Here is an 11,682-nt window from a genome sequence, read left to right as displayed (position 1 = left end):
TGAGTTTCTCACAGGCCCCTGGATGTCCATGGTGAGAACAGGACGTTGGATCAGGTGAGCTTCCTTTTGCGTTCTGTTTAAGGTCTTCTGAAGTGGGGTGCAGAAGGACAACTTCTGCCGTTTGGGGTGAAACCTCCTGCAAAATGCTCCTCATCTATTTTGATTTAGGGATACCCCTGTGGCTAAAAACAATGCCAAGGCTGTCATCGATGAAGAAAAACAACTCTCTGAGGTCTAAGAAAGAGGTACGTTTACTATTCTTATTTTAAAAACTTAGAATCTATCCATTAAAAAAAAAAAGCAAACCCATTTATTCACATATCACAATGACTTGCGGCAGAGACTGTCTGCTATTTGTTAATTTATTTAGATTAGATGCCGGAATGAAAACCAAACAAACTGTCATCTTCAGACACACTCGGGCAATTAGAATGTTGCATGCATGATAGTTTTATAATTCAAATCAGAGAAACTTACTGAAGTCATAAATTAAGAAGCTCATTACATTCTCAATTGCGTTAATAGGAAAATTCAACTTACTGGTTTTTTAGTGAAGAATTTAATAATAAATCATTGAAAATGTGTCTTTGTCCCCCTCCACCCGTCGTCGTTTATTCTTAATGCTAAGATTGTTATGACATGTTTGCTACCTCTCTTTGTCATTTAAAAGAAAAGGAAACATTCAAACTACAATTAAAGGCAGAAATTTGAGTGTTGCCAAGGAGGAGCTGAATAATCAGCCTTTTTCACATAGTTTGGAGATTTGCTTCCCATGCAATTGGGATATTGGGGAACATAAGAACGTAAGAACATCTTGCCGAAGCAGGCCAGTGACCCATCTTGTCCAGCATCTTGCACTGGCCACCCAGATGCCACAGGGAAACTCTCAAGCATGATTTGAGTATGAATGCTCTCTCCTCCAGTTGCTGACAGGGTTGGTACTCAGAGATAGACTACCTCTGACAGTGGAGGCAGATCATGGCCATTGTCTGATCTGCTTTTAAAGCCATCCAAGTTGATGGTCATTGGTGCCTCCTGGAGGAGTGAGTTCTATAATTTAACTATGCACTGCTTGAATAATTACTTCATTTTGCATGTCCCACAGAAAACACATTTAACAATCATTTTTGTCCAAAGTTCAAAGTTTGGATTTGGCAGATCTGGAACACAAGAAGATGGAGTGGTTTTCACCAAGTCCCCCACTGAAGCTTCAGAACACCCACAATGCATTGCAACCATTTTATGATGCAGGTGGCACTGTGGGTTAAACCACAGAGCCTAGGACTTGCCAATCAGAAGGTCAGTGGTTCGAATCCCCGTGATGGGGTGAGCTCCCATTGATCGGTCCCTGCTCCTGCCAACCTAGCAGTTCGAAAGCACGTCAAAGTGCAAGTAGATAAATAGGTACTGCTCTGGCGGGAAGGTAAACGGTGTTTCCGTGCGCTGCTCTGGTTCGCCAGAAGCGGCTTAGTCATGCTGGCCACATGACCCGGAAGCTGTACGCCGGCTCCCTCGGCCAATAAAGCGAGATAAGTGCTGCAACCCCAGAGTCGGTCATGACTGGACCTAACTGTCAGGGGTCCCTTTACCTTTTTACATAACCTGCTGGCATCCTCTGTCTCACTCAATCCTATTTCTTGCCCAACCCTTTGTGTTTTTTTGATGGATTTCAGTTGCTAAAGTATTCTGGAGCCAAAGTCATAGGAGCCCTGTCCTGCTGGCCACTGAAATGGTCTCCTGTAGGGTTTATTGACTCCACTTTCTCTTACAGCTGAGCAGATCAATTGTATCCCCCATGTGCGGGTGAACTCTGGCTGGAAATTGCAGACGACTCCCCAAGATGAGGCTCCATTTTTAAGGTAAACTGATGCTTAAATTACGGAAGAAATAATTCTTAACCTTTTGCGGGAGGAAGATATTAAACAGAGGAGGTTGCAAGCCTTACAGCAGCAAGAGTTTAGCTTTAATTCAATTTGCTTCATTTCTTTGTGGTCTTTCTGAGACCACATAAATTAGACCTGTGAAACATGAATCCCAGTAATTAGGTACAAGGAAAGGCCCTTAACAAAAAGAAATGGGTCCAAAAGTCTGTCAATTCACAATTTACCACAGCCCAGTGCTTTTTTTTTCTTCTAAAAAAATGTTTAGGGATACTCTCATTTTGACTCAAGAAAATCACCATTTTATAGTTCAAATCGGGAAAAATAAATACAGTAAATGGACAAAAGTACAAAGATTCACGACTTCCGGGTTAGCGCGACCGATTAATGGCGGATTCCCTCTGAGCTCCGGAGGGAATCGGCTCCGTAGGATCGGGTCTTGCCGGTGCGGCGACGCAGGGACCCTTAAAAATCACAGGCGGGGAAGCCTGTGAACCTGGTGACTCGGCGGGCACCATTTGCGCCCCCCGACCTGTGAAGGAGCCTTTTTAAAGGCTTCGGAATGGGGGACGGGGTGAATGGCGCGGTGCTGTGAGTCGACTGCTTCTCCTACGGAGTGAAGCCGCATGCCATGGTCGGAGAGCGCTGACTTCTTCTTGTGAACAATTGGACTCTAAAGCAGCAACCCGTGAGTAATACGGAAATTGGACATTTAAAGAATTTTTGTTGTTGAATTAGGCACGATCGGGGAAGGCGTAAACGAAGTCAGTCTCCCCGTCTTATAAATAATCTAAAGCAAGGACTAACTAACTAAGGTCGAGAGGAATTTTCCCCTCTTGTTGGGCAAAAGATATTAATTCCACGATTTGGCATTTTAAGTAATCTCTATTGGAGGATAAGAGTTAATTTTTGGAGCTGAAGTGTCACCCCCCCCCCCGGACCCGGGAGTGATCCGCGAGAAAGCCTGTTGGAGAGATATTGAAGAGCTTGACAGCTGTCAAACTAGCTGTCAAGACGGAAAAAGCAATCTTTGTTTTCTGTCCCTGCTGGATATATTTGTTACAATTTGGTTACATCTTGTTGAAAATAAGGAAGAACCGATACAAACTAACTTGATTTTTGGATTTGAACTGGATGGAATACTAAGTAACCAAAATCCCTCTAGAGGGGGTTTTGGGATATTACAAGAATGGCTGAAGGAGTGAAAACTCAAGCTAAACTGGACAGAATTTTCTTTCTCTTGGGAAAGTTACAAGGCCAAATTGATGTTTTGGCTACTAATGTTGCAACCTTGGACTTAACAGTAAACAAGTGCATTGAATTTGATAAGGATTTGATCCAGGAAGTTCATGCAGCTGGAGAAGAGGAGAAAGTTAACTCTGAGAGTGTGGAGAAAGAGACATATGTTGCTTCTGAGGAAAGGGAAGGAGGAGATGTGGTGTTGCAGACGACAAAGGAGAGCCAGAGTCCTGACATGATGGCTACAAAGGAAAATAAGAATTGGATGATGGAAATTTGGTCCAAATTGGAGGCTGAAGAATGGAAAGATCTCTATATGTGGAGATCTGAAGATTCAAGGACTGTAAATTTGATCAAGGTGAAAGCTGGAGCTTTGGAGACATTTGGATTTGAAAGGAGTAAGAAACAAGATTTGGGCTCCACTTTTAAGTCTGGCAGTCTGGCTGGAGGAACCATTGTCCTTATTGGATTAGAGCATCTCCGAGATCTGGTGTTTAATATTAAGGACTATCAAGGTGCTGACCTTTAAAGCCCTAAACGGCCTCGGTCCAGTATACCTGAAGGAGCGTCCCCACCCCCATCATTCTGCCCGGATGCTGAGGTCCAGCGCCGAGGGCCTTCTGGCGGTTCCCTGATTGCGAGAAGCAAAGCTACAGGGAACCAGGCAGAGGGCCTTCTCGGTAGTGGCGCCCGCCCTGTGGAACGCCCTTCCAGCAGATGTCAAAGCGATAAACAACTACCTGACATTCAGAAGACATCTTAAGGCAGCCCTGTTCAGGGAAGTTTTTAACATGTGATATTTTACTGTATTTTTGGTTTTTATGGAAGCCGCCCAGAGTGGCTGGGGAGGCCCAGACAGATGGGCGGGGTATAAATAAATTATTATTATTATTATTATTATTATTATTATTATTATTATTATTATTATTATTATCAAAAAATCCGGCAGAGAGGAACTGAGAGACAATTAAGGGCCTCGGATGTGAGATCTCCAGGCTGATAGCAGACTAAGACTGTTGGACATTTGTTGGGGATCGAAATCGGGAAAGGGGATGGGGTGGGGTTTGGGGATCCAAAGGGTGTATAAATATAATCTGTCTTTTTCTTTAATTTGTTTTGATATTAGTATGAAAAGTGGGGAATTCGTGGAAAGGAATTTGGGTCGACTTTAGAAAAAAAGGATTTAAGAATGAGTTCTGAGGTATAAATCTTGAGGCATATAAGGTAAAATTGGTTTTTTTGTCAAAAATGAATCAAATATGAAAAGGTTAACTATTGTATTTTCTGTATCAGTATAGATATAGTGAAAAGGTTAAAAATTGGGGATAAGAACTTGTTGAATTTATAATCTAAATGGGAATATAAGAAGGGGATGTGTGGGGAAGTCAGGGAAAGATGTTAATAGAAAATAAGGATTTCAAATTGTATGTGTTTTTAATTTTTCTTTTTGTCTTTTCTTTTTTTGGTTTTTGATAATGGAAAACTTCTAATAAATATTTATATATAAAAAAGTACAAAGATTCACAAAATGTTTAGGGGTATGCGTACCTCTGTATTCCCCCAGGAAAAAAAGCACTGTCACAGCCCCTGTTTTCACCTGGTTTTCAGTGCAAAATTTCAAATTCAATATTGAGATCTGTTGAAATAATAACAGCGGAAAATTCCTAATTGGCCAAGCCTTATTTGCAATTCACAACTCCAAAATCTAGGAAGAGATCTGTATGCGGAGAATTTTGGAATGTTCTCTACAAACTGGTGGCATTTGGTTACGAAGCGGTTTGGGGGAGTTGCTGTAATATGCAGATACCGTGAACCTGGGGCTCACATTTGCATTAAGAACAGCTTTTAATTGGGTGCAGCTAGAAGATGGACAGTTATTGCAGATGGATACTCCAGTCTACAGGCAAGGTGCCATTTTAGAAAATGACAGCTTTAATCCCACAACCCAGGGCTACATCTCATTGCAATACAAAGTGCTCCGGATATCGTTTCTGTGCTGTCGTAAAATAATTGCTTCCAGACAAGCGGCTCCCCATCTACCTCAGTCCCCATTTCCTAAACTTCCTGTTTATTGTTTGGGGTGACTTTACATCTCATTATTATGTGCTGCAGGTGTGCTCGGGATGATTAAAGCCCAGAAGCTGGCTTTTCGCCCAGCCTAGGATTTAAGTGGTACTTGCTTAATTGCACACACTATTTCTGAGACTATAATAGCATCAACTCTCAAAGCATCTTCCTTCCCAAAGAAAATAAGCTGGATGTTGGTGAAAGTTCTCCAAGGAAAATGAGAGCTGCTTAATGCTGCCTTGCAGGGAAATTAGATCCTAGCTGAGTTCTAGGATTTCCCTTGTGGAAAACAATCACACCTCGTCTTGCCCATAACCCACGCGAATCAGGCAACGAGGGGTGATTGTTTTTGCTGTAAAGGATTAATGTAGTTGGATTTCTTTCTTTTTTCTTTTTTCTTTTTAAGTTATATTGAATTCTTCAGTATACAGTGAACACAATCTGTTCTAAAATGTAGCTCCCCCCCTTTTTAAAAAAGCTAATCAAGCATAGCAAATTTAGTTAGGAGGCATATGGAGTTGCAGAATGATCAAATTGCAATTATATTTTCTTAATATGCCAGCAATATTTAGCAATGATTCGAGGGTTAGGGTGGGGGAGTGGGCTGGGGACTTAAAATAAATACTGTTAGTATCCCAGTGATGTTCAAACAATTGTAGAGTTGGAAGGGAACCAAAGGGTCATGTAGTCCAGCTGCTGAAATGCAGGAATCCCAGCTAAAGAATTATTGACAGATGGCCAGCCAATCTCTGGCCAATCACAATGCCCAATCAGTTTTCTCTGATAGCCCACAAGCAGGACATGGGGGGCAACCACCTCCATCTCCAGGTAATGGTATCTTTAGTGGCACCCTGCCCCAGAACTTGGTAATAATAATAATAATAATAATAATAATAATAATTATTTATATCCTGCCCATCTGGCTGGGTTTTCCCAGACACTCTGGGTGGCTCCCAACAGAATATTAATAATAATAAAAAAGCGATAAAACGTCAAACATTAAAAACTTCCCTAAACAGGCCTGCCTTCAGATGTCTTCTAAATGTCAGGTAGTTGTTTATTTCTTTGACATCTGATGGGAGGGCATTCCACAGGGCAGGTGCCACTACCGAGAAGGCCCTCTGCCTAGTTCCCTGTAGCTTCACTTCTCACAGTGAGGAAACTGCCAAAAGACCCTTGGAGCTGGCATATAATGGACCAGTCTCTGTTTTGTACTTACAGCTATCTCTCTCCAGAATTTCTCAGTGAATCAGGTCCAGACCAAGTTTGTCCCCAGGTGCCACTGAAATAAATGTGGTTAATCATGACTAAATAAGTTTCACTGATTCTAGTAGGAGCCGTGTGTAATTCTCCTAGCCTGGATCCAACCTACAGTGGTACCTCGGGTTACATATGCTTCAGGTTACACACACTTCAGGTTACAGACTCCACTAACCCAGAAATAGTGCTTCAGGTTAAGAACTTTGCTTCAGGATGAGAACAGAAATTGTGCTCTGGCGGCGCGGCGGCAGCAGGAGGCCCCATTAGCTAAAGTGGTGCTTCAGGTTAAGAACAGTTTCAGGTTAAGTACTGACCTCCGGAACGAATTAAGTACTTAACCTGAGGTACCATTGTATTGTCTTCATGTGACCATTGGATAAGCTTCAAGTCTGCCTTGATAGAATTACAGATCTGTCATTATGAACTGACTGATATGAACTGAATTCTTAATGGTGTATGATACCACATATATAACAGCTTTGAGGAATTTTCTCCAGAACTGGTTTCAATAGAATAATGAAACCCATCAATACAGATATGCAACCACCATACATTAGAGGTTCATGCCTAGAATTATTTTCCCATTTGATGTCTACAGAAGATCAATACCCTGCAACTCCGTCAATATCCTGTAAATTTTTGATAATAATCCTTTTTGTGAAAGCACAGCCACGAATAATCTTTCAAAGTTAGTTAGTAAGTAAAACTTATTGCTGTGGGACTTCCGGGTTGGTGCGATCTGGAAATGGCGGATTCCCTCCGAGCTGCGGAGGGAATCGGCTCAACTGAGGACGGGTCTTGCCGCGCCGGCGACGCGGCGACCCTTAGAAACCGCAGGCGCTGAAGCCTGCGGACTGGAAGACTCGGTGGGCGCCTTAAGCGCCCCGACCCACGAAGAGCCTTTTTAAAGGCTGCGGAGAGGGTACGGAGGGTGGCGTGGTGCTGAGAGTCGATCGCTACCTCGGTTGAGCGGAGCCACGAGCCATGACTGGAGAGCGCTGACTTCCTTCCTTGAAATTCGGACTGAAAAAGAATAACCCGTGAGTAAGATGGAATTGGACTTTAAGAATATTTTCCTGTGAATCTGAGACGACCGGGGTGTGTGCTAAAAGGAAGTCCGCACCCCCCCTCTTGCAGACGATCTAAAGCAACAATAGAAGAACTAAGCTGGAGAGCCTACCCTTTGTGGGGTGAGTTAAAAAAGACATTAACTTCCAAGATTTGGCAAAAAGAAATTTTGAGCTGGAGTGAAAGAGTGGAATTTTAGAAGCTTCTTTTCTGTTGTATACAACCCCCCCTCCCGGGCCCAGGAGCGTCCTGTGTTTGAGCTTGTGGAAGAGGAATACGGAGTTTGACAGCTGTCAAAGCTGTCAAACGGACAGTTTAAAGTTGAAAAATTGTCATCTAAGATCCCTCTGGATTAAAATCAGTTATAATTGAACTAAAATTGTTGGAAACAAAGTAACAACAACAAGTCAGAGGATTATTGGAGAAAGATTATTAAGTAACCAGATTCCCTCTAGGGGGAACTCTGTGACATTACAATGGCTGTGGATGGAAAGTTACTAGTGGAAATTGAAAGAATGTTTCATTTGGTGGGAATCTTACAAGAGCAGAGTCTGGCTATGAATAAACAACTCATGACCTTGACCTCTGGAACAAGCAGCTCTGCTGAATGTATTGAGGACCTGAATGAGAAAGAATCTGCAGCTGAATCGGAAATGATAACTCAAGAAGTGGAGGAGACTAAACAAGGAAAAGAGAAAGCAAAGATGGAAAGTACCAACCAGAAGCTTACACCAGTGGAATATAAGCAAGGAGACTTTTGGATTACATTGACTACAAATCTGCGAAAGATGCAAAAGACGAAGGAGGAGGCCCCGGGAGTATATGGAATACAGGAACTCAAAATAAAGAAGAAATATGATTGGGGCCTCCACTCTGACTCTGAAGATGCATGGCCTGCGGAACTTTTGCAGCAGTTGTTTTCAAATGTCCTTGTGGGAAGAGAACCTGGTTTGATGGGGACAGAACTCCTTCGAGATTCGACGACCAGCATAAAGGACTACCAACAAGACCGGCGGAGAGGGACTGAAAGAGACTTGAAAGCCTCGGACGTGAGGAATCCAGGCTAAGAACTGTTATTTGGACATGTATTGGGGAAGGGACGAAAACCGGGGATGGGAGGGAGGGAAGAATAGAACTTTAAAAACACTCAGGACTTTTGGGTTTAGTTAATACGACTTTTATCTAAGACAAAATGGGAAATCGATGGAAGGGAATTTGAGTCCAACTTAGAAAAAACTTATATTTTTTTTTTATAAAAGAGGTAATATTAAGATGGTTAAGAGTAGAAATTTTAATTTGCTGACACAATTATGGGAATTGGGATGCATGAAGGGGGGTGGGGGGAAGTCAAGGAACAAGGTTAAGAAAGTAGGATTTTCTGAAATTATACATGTTATTGTCTTGTCCTTTCTGTGTGTGTTATGTTTTTATAAAAGGTGAAAAACCAATAAAAATTATTAAAAAAAACAAACTTATTGCTGTGACTTGCTGTTATAAGCAAACAGCGTATTAACCTGGGGGGCGGGCCTTGAAAGAGGATATATATACTCTCTCTCTCTCTGTGTGTGTGTGTGTGTATGTCAGCTTTTTAGATGTTGTATTTAGGACCAGCCAATGTTCAGATCCTTCTCCCCCAAATATTCACTACACATATTTAAAGAAAAGCAGGATAGAAGCAAAGTGGGTGTGCTAAGTGAGCAGTTGGGCATAAATGGAGAAAATGGGCTTCCAACAGCAAAGGTCAAAATGTTTGTCTGAATTTTGTGCTTGTTTCCTGTTCATATTCTGGAATTACTTGGGGTGATTGATTTGTTATTTCTGTTCCTGTGGGTGTGAAAAGAGAGGGCAAAAAACAAAACAAAACAAAACAAAACAAACAACAAAAAACAACAGTTGAAACGCACACACAAACACACTTCATTTTCAAGGAATGGATGGCTACAATGGCTATTGCGGATGTCTGAAAGAAAACAAAAAAATCCCAAAGCACCCCAATCCCCAAATATATAGAGGTGAAAAGCATACGAATCAGGATTCAGGGTGGGCCTCCAAAAGTTTGATAGCCAGGTCAGGTCTGGGATAGTTTGAAGAACAGGCTGGTTCTGCTTAAAAGTCAGGAAATGCATGCATTGGTGAAAATAAACCTTTGGCCCGTATTAAAGTGTGCTTTCTCTGTTCAAACAGCCGTAACATTTTAAGATCCTTGAATAGCCACCTTCTCTGTTCTAAACAATCCCTGGCCCAGAAGGCGATGTCATAACAGTTCCTTGGGGGGTGCCAGGATGCTCTTCCTCACTGTAACCGTTCCATCAGTCTGTGGCAGAGGAGGGAAGGAAAGGGATGCAGGGCCAATAAATCACTGGAACCGAGAGACCAGCCATTTGGGAAGTCGCCTGTCCTTGAACTTTTCCAGTTTAGATGAGCATAAGAAGAACTTGTAACTAAATAGGAATGGGCAAAACTGTCGATTTTATTTTTTCCAGTATTCGGTTCTCCACATTTGCACACCAGTTTATGATTTTTCATTTTTAAAAGTCCTCATGAAAATTAATCAGCAATTTAGTATGAATGTTTTTATATATCTATCATCTGCGGAGGGCCTTCTGGCGGTTCCCTCGCTGCGAGAAGTGAGGTTACAGGGAATCAGGCAGAGGGCCTTCTCGGTAGTGGCACCCGCCCTGTGGAACGCCCTCCCATCAGATGCCAAAGAGAAAAACAACTACCAGACTTTTAGAAGACATCTGAAGGCAGCCCTGTTTAGGGAAGCTTTTAATGGTTAATAGACTATTGTATTTCAATATTCTGTTGGAAGCCACCCAGAGTGGCTGGGGAAAGCCAGCCAGATGGGCGGGGCATTATTATTATTATTAATAATCATCATCATCATCTGTCTATCTATCTATCTATGCAATTTTTGCCCAACATGCTATTATTTGCATGCTATTTTTACTAACATATGCATTTTAATGCACAGTTTCCTTTGTATGTTCGCTCATGTACACGTTACTTAGCTGTATAACTGCATTGCAAAATGTGGAGATGTGCACATTTTTAAGGGTGGCTGTGTTTCAGTTTGCACATTGTTTTTCAAAGTGAGTGAATGCAAACAGATTTGATTTTCTTTCCCATCTATATTTTTACCTAAGCACTTGAACTTGAGTTTGCTTTCCCCCTCCTCCTTCCAAATATGATTTGCTTCATTACCCTTACGGAAGAAAATGCAGCTTTAACTCATTCCGCTGCCATTTATCCACACAGAGCTTGCTAACAAATAGCAACATGGACAACTGCCAGGCATTGTGGCTGGGGGATGCTTTGACACTCTCTCTGCAAATTTGTCACTTTTTTAAAAAAGTGACAGAGCCATCCCCATCAATGAAAGAGTTGGATGTTCACAGCATGGATTCCTCATTACATGATTTCTGCATGGAGGCAGCAACGTAATCACAGGCAAGGAAGCTGCTTTCTATGCATTGCACACTGTGCAAGTCGTCAGAGAGCCCGGACTATATGGATCAATTACTGAAGTTTGTGGGCACCGTTCGGCTGTCTCAAAGTGTGCCATAAAAGACTTCCACCATGGAAAAAAAAAATTAAGGCAATTTCCCCCAGAAGCCCCATACACATTTTGCTTTCTTCCCCCCTAGTGACTCAAGTATCTGACTTTTGAAAGGCCTGTGACAGTTTCATAAATGGCAAAAAGCCCCCTAGAATGTCATGACCTTCTTTTTAATTTCAAACTACGGCACAAGCCTCTGCTGCCTGCAATTAACAGGGAAAGGAAAACGGCACCTCAGAGATGGCACTTCAGTACTTGAATGCTGCTTCCATGCTCCCAATAGCAGGTGGGAAGAGAGAGAGAGAGAGAGAGAGAGAGAGAGAGAGAGAGAGAGAGAGAGAGAGAGAGAGAGAGATGGTTTGGTGCACCAAAGAGAGTAAGAATTTCCCCCAGACTTTTTTCCTGAGGAAAGGTGGATGCTTTAAGCCTTATAACAAGTTGCATGGAAAGTGTTCTTTCATTGCACCCCCTTTTCCCCATTTGGCGATTTTGGTGTGTGCATGATGCTTCCATCCGCCTGCCTCACATGCAACACACCTGGAAGCCTGTTTGAAACAACAGATGAAGAGGGACCTATATGGAAAGGCCACAGAGGACCATGTCTGCCCA

General features: G+C 42.4%; 1 protein-coding gene and 1 long non-coding RNA gene across 2 annotated transcripts in view; one reads left to right on the top strand and one right to left on the bottom strand.

Moving 5' to 3' along the window:
• Positions 1-11,682, bottom strand: part of CHST8 (carbohydrate sulfotransferase 8) — a 250,365-nt gene that overhangs the window by 31,204 nt on the left and 207,479 nt on the right. The gene's annotated exons all lie outside the window — the stretch shown is intronic.
• Positions 31-10,828, top strand: LOC308592137. Its single transcript, XR_014010389.1, has 4 exons — positions 31-54; positions 169-245; positions 1,772-1,859; positions 10,773-10,828. It is a non-coding gene; the product is annotated as an uncharacterized lncRNA (long non-coding RNA).

This window comes from Podarcis bocagei (assembly GCF_964188305.1).
Source record: "Podarcis bocagei genome assembly, chromosome: 7".
NCBI lineage: Eukaryota > Metazoa > Chordata > Lepidosauria > Squamata > Lacertidae > Podarcis > Podarcis bocagei.
This window is presented reverse-complemented; position numbering and strand designations above follow the sequence as displayed.